At 35.5% G+C, this 5,800-nt stretch overlaps 1 non-coding gene across 1 annotated transcript; it reads right to left on the reverse strand.

Annotated features, from left to right (window-relative positions):
• Positions 1-2,037: 2,037 nt before the first annotated feature.
• On the reverse strand, positions 2,038-2,144 carry LOC121231440 (small nucleolar RNA R71). The gene has a single exon (XR_005929499.1). It is a non-coding gene; the product is annotated as a small nucleolar RNA R71 (small nucleolar RNA).
• Positions 2,145-5,800: the final 3,656 nt, after the last annotated feature.

Below are 5,800 nucleotides of genomic sequence, written 5' to 3' on the forward strand. Positions count from 1 at the left end.
TGTATGAAATTCGAATAGCTTGGGTAGGGATGAGATTGCATTAATTTTTAATTTACGAGTTTAAGGACTAAATTGAAAAGAAATCAATTGTGTAGGGGCAAATGTGTAATTTTGCTAACTTGTGAATTTGGATTGAATTGAATAGAATAGTTATTAAATTGGTTGAATTTATTTATTTAGATCAAGATAGATCTCAATTGCATTTAAATCGAGGGAAGGCGAAAGTCGTGGATTAGTCGATCGTACTCTTTTGTGATAGTGTCGATGTAAGTTCATAGCAATAAATTGATTAATTAAATTTCATTATGTATTTGTACTCTATAATTTAGTAGAAAACTGTTGTACTTCGGTGCCCTTGATCGCACTTATGTGCCCCTATTGTACTTCGGTACCCCTGATCGCACTTACGTGCCCTTGTTGTACTTCGGTATCGCTGATCGCACTTATGTGCCCCTGTCGTACTTTGGTACCCCTGATCGTACTTATGTGACCCTGTTGTATTTCGGTTGTCCTGATAGCACTTTCGTGCCTTGGTTACATTTCGATAACATTAATTAAGTGAAATAAGAGTTCATCCATTTAATGTTAAGTTAAATAAATTGCTATGTACTTACTAAGCTTTATAAGCTTATACATGTTTATGTGTCGTTTTGTAGATTACTTTTGCTGACTTGGGACAGATTGAAACTTTGGTTGACATTATCTATCATCGTTAGTAGCTTTTAAACTCTTTTTGATTTTGGCATGTTTATGTGGCTATAAGTATATATGTAAATCTGTCTAGATAATTTTTGTAAAATAATGAACAACTAAGTTATGTGTTTGGACATTTTGTTTTCTAGGTTGTATATATGTATCTTTTGACTTGATGAAATGGTATGGATGCAATCACTTGTGATTTGATGAATTTGTGGTGAATTGGTATTTTAGTATGTATGACTTATATGGTTATTTGGGGCTAGTTTAGAATAGAATTTTTTTGGTGCCAAATGGTTTGTGTTAGCTTGGTAAATCAAATGACATGTGAAGTTTTAAACTTAGTTTGATGTTAGTGAACATCTTGACAAAAATTCAGGTATCTAATTGTATATGAAATGATTTTATGATTGAGGTGCCAGTGGGCATATTGGTTGGATGTGTTTGTATCATGCTTGGTTAGTTTGATTATGCATGATTTTGGTTTCTTATGATGGATTGACAATAAGTGCAAAAGTGCTTAAAGGTACATGCTAGTTTGGGTGAGAAAAATGGCTTGTAAAATGACCTATTTTTGTCCATACTGGTAGAGACACAGGCATGTGCCTTAACCGTGCGTGACACACGACCAGGCCTAATGGCCTTCTATCCCCTGTAGCTTTCAAAGGGTTGCAAGTCAGTCTGTTACACGGCTTAGCACACGACCAATCACACGGGTGTGTGAGGTTACTTCAAAAGGTACACGGCCTGGCATACGGGCGTGTGGCTTGGCTGTGTGACCCAAGTCAGTGAGTTACACAGGCATGAACACAACCATGTGTCCTTACTTTGAATGCCCACATGGCCTGGACACACGGCCGTGTGGCCCCTAAAGTTTTCGATTTAGTCTCGACTTATTTCTAATGCTTATTTAGGGCCTCGAGGGCTTGTTTAAGGGACAATATGTATATTTTGAATTGGTTTTAAAGTGTTTATTGATATGATTTGAAAATTTTGAAATCTATACTCCATTGATCTGAAAAACTCTAGTAATACTCCGTAACCCTATTTTGGCGATGAATATAGGTTAGGGGTGTTACATAGATGATCTAGAATAATTCGCAGTTTTTAGGAAAAATAACAGAAGATCCTAGTCTGCATTTGAAATGGTTCTTCCAGCTTTGTGATACCTTCAAATATAATGGGGTCACTGATGATGCTATTCGTCTTCAGTTGTTCCCTTTTTCATTAATCGATAACACCTTTTCTTTGCTAGATTCATAGGCACCAGGATCAATCACGACATGAGATGAACTCGTAGGGAAATTCCTACAAAAGTTCTTTCCCATTAATTAGACGGTCCAACTAAGAAGGGAAATTTCGATATTCAAACAGCTAGAGGGGGAAAGTTTTCATGAAGCATGGGAGCGTTTTAAAACGTTAATTCAGAAATTCCTACACCATAGACTGTCTGAGTGGTTACGACTGTAAATTTTATACAATGGGTTGGATGTGCATTCAAGGTCAGGATTAGATGGAGTAGAAGGAGAAGCGCTAATGAACTGAACGTACGAGGATGCGTACTAATTAATAGAAAGTATGGCAATGAATTCTTTTCAGTTGCCAACTGAATGATATATATATATATGGCCAAAGAAAATCTATGGTGAAGGTTGCCCAGGAGGATGACAGATATCAACAATTAGTGGACTGTGGACTAAATCAACCGAATAGAGGCTAAGAAGAATGCACTATCTATCTATGGAGGAGACAATCCAATTTTCCCTTACATTAACAATCCCACCCAGGATGTGAACTACATTGGAAATGGGGGTGGAAATCCCTATTCAAATACATATAATCCTGGATGAAGAGATCACTAGAATCTGAGATAGGGAAGAAACCAAGGAGGAGGTAATAACTCGAACCAAGTTAAAAACACTAACTATCAACCTCCTTATTTACAAAAACCTCAGGAAAGGGCCAACCCGAATGACCATACTATATGTGGTCAACGTCTAGATAGAATCGGGGAGGAGATGTAGTCAATGAGAATAGAAGTGAAACAAGTACAATCTGAGTGCACCAATTCAACAAGAACATTGACTGAGCTTAAAGATCAGATGAGCCAATTGATGAGCATGATGGGGGATATAAAAAGAAAAATAGGCACATGTATTCCTAGTAATACAAAAAATAGTCCTCGTAAAGAAGGAAAGGAGCATGTGAAAGAAATAGCACTCTGATTGGGTAAAATACTAAGTAGCTCAGAGGACCCAACTCAGGAGATGCATAAGAAGAATATTGATGATCTTTAGGAAGAACACTTAAAAGTTGATAATGAACCTGAACAAGAGAAAATAGTTGCACCGACAGTTGAACCAAAGATAGAAACAATTAAAGATTCTGTCATTGCAAAAATACCATTCCCTAAAAGGCTAGAAGAGAATAAAAACCAGGATGAAGACGAGTTTGTAAGTTTTCTAAACTTGTTCAAAACATTAAATGTCAACATGCCTTTGATTGAATTAATTGAGAAAGTTCCTAAGTACACTAAATTCCTAAAAGAAATCATGTCTAAGCGTAGGAAAATTAAAGTAGGAGAACAAGTTAACATGCAAGTTAACATGAGCGCTTCCTGTTGTGTTATTATTTCTAGACATGTTCCCTAAAAAGATGAAAAACCTCTGAAACTTTACAATTCCCATAGAGATAGGGCGTATTCATTTCAATAGAGCCTTATGCGATTTAAAAGATAGTATCAATTAAATGCCTCTATCAATGTAATGCCCCGTGCCCGAGACTGTCGCCGGAGTCGAACACGAGGTGTTAACAGACTTAATTCATTACTTAAACAGCTCATACAATTCATTTTAAAATTTCCAGACAAGCTGGCTAACTGCATCACAGTCGCTTTAAAAATCATATCTTGAGTTCCGAAACTCAAAATCCAACTCTGTAAAATTTTCCTGAAACTATACTCATATATATATATCTACTAATTTTTTTATAGAATTTTTGGTTAGGCCAATTTGTACAGTTTATTAGTTAAAGTCTCCCCTATTTTAGGGTTCGACTACTCTGACCTATGTGTATTACAAATCATATATCTCCCTGTACAGAGCTTCAATGACTATTCCGTTTGTCTATAATAAAACTAGACTCAATAAGGAATCTGTAAATATAAAGAATGACTTCTAATTATCTTTCTAAATTTTATGGTGAATTTCCAAAGTTAGAACAGGGGATCCAAAAATCGCTCTGGACCTATTTCACAAAAATTTAAACATCTCATAAAATATACCTCATATACCTGTTTTGTTCCATCCATATGAAAATAGACTAATAATTATTCAATTCCATATTTTATTCATCATCTAACTGTATCTCTACTATTTTTAATGATTTTTCAAACTCACATCACTATTGCTATCTGAATCTATTTTATGGTAAATTTTACCTATTTCATGGTTTCCATGGATTAGCTAGCAATTTAGCATACATAACACCAAATATGATCATGATTAGCCATTCCAATGGCTAATCATTACCAAGCATTTCCATACCACTCAATAACCATATCATAAGACCATATATACAAAATGATTATAATGCTATACATGCCATACTCAAAATATACAAGCCATTATGCCAAGATGGTATACGGATAGTGTGAGTGTGCCTCCAACCGTTCCTGATTTCCGAGCTGGCTTGTCAACACTACAAGGAATGAAAAGGAGGGAGTAAGCATAAATGCTTAGTAAGCTCACATGCAAATAGCAAGTAACACAACTATATACGTAAACATAAAACATCATTTGCATAATCATCACCGAGACATTCATATTACATTTTCATTTATCATCTTACCATATTGTTATTATATCGAGTTTTCAACCCGAGGGTTAAGTACATACCTGTTCAAAGTATTCATTTCACAACACTTACCAATACATCCCTTTTATCTTGAGTATTCCTCCATTTGAGTAGAATTTTACTCGTTGAACACATCGGAATATAATTCGGATACATGGAAAGTTTGCACATAAGTGCCACATATGTAGCCAAGCTACCATGTAACCTGCCCATAAGTGAACTCGGACTCAACTCAACGAGCTCGGGCATTCGCATCCATAAGTGAACTCGGACTCAACTCAACGAGCTCAGACGTTCGCATCCATAAGTGAACTCGGACTCAACTCAACGAGTTCGGACATTCGCATCCATAAGTGAACTCGGACTCAACTTAACGAGTTCGGATGCTCAACCATCCTAGTGACATGTCACTTGTATCCTAATATATTCCTAAGGTTCAAACGGGCTATTTTTTCCTCGATCTCACATTTGCCGTCTTCCATGGAATATCGGAACCGATACTCGGTAGCAATTCATATTTATCAAGTAGTAAACATAATTTGCATATTACTCAACATTAACCACAAAGCATAATATTTCACGATTAAAAATCAGCATATCATATAATTAACATCAATAACTTAAAAATAACAATTATGCTACATTATTTACACATGAACTTACCTCGTATGCGAAAATAGCTACTTTTACCATTTCGTCCACAACTTGGTATTTTCCCCATTTTAGCCCGAATTTTAGTTTTCCTTGCTCTATCATTTAAAATATAGTCTATTTAGGACTCGCAATATACAAATTGACCCAAAATCATATTTTGGAAAAATTACAATTTTGCCCCTAAACTTTTGCATATTTACACTTTTGCCCCAAAGCTCGTAAATTAAACTTCAGCGTATTTTCTTATGTTTTATGATATGCTGATCATTTTTCCCGTCTATGGCAACATCAAATTCTCACTCTAACATGTACTTATGACTATTAGGTATTTTTACCGATTAAGCCCTTTGGCTCGTTTTCACTTAAAACCGAGTAGTACAAGTTGTCTAACATAATTTAAAACCTCATATTCTATCATAAAACACCAAAATACTCAAATTTCACCTATGGGTATTTTTCCAAATATGAACCCTAGGTTGAATTATTGCTAGCATAAGCTTAATCGAGCTACCGGGATTCTAAAAACGTAAAAATCATTAAAAACGAGGCTAGAACGGACTTACAATCGAGCTTGGAGGCTTGAAAATCCCTAGCC

This window comes from Gossypium hirsutum, chromosome A06 (assembly GCF_007990345.1).
Source record: "Gossypium hirsutum isolate 1008001.06 chromosome A06, Gossypium_hirsutum_v2.1, whole genome shotgun sequence".
NCBI classification, from domain to species: Eukaryota; Viridiplantae; Streptophyta; class Magnoliopsida; order Malvales; family Malvaceae; genus Gossypium; species Gossypium hirsutum.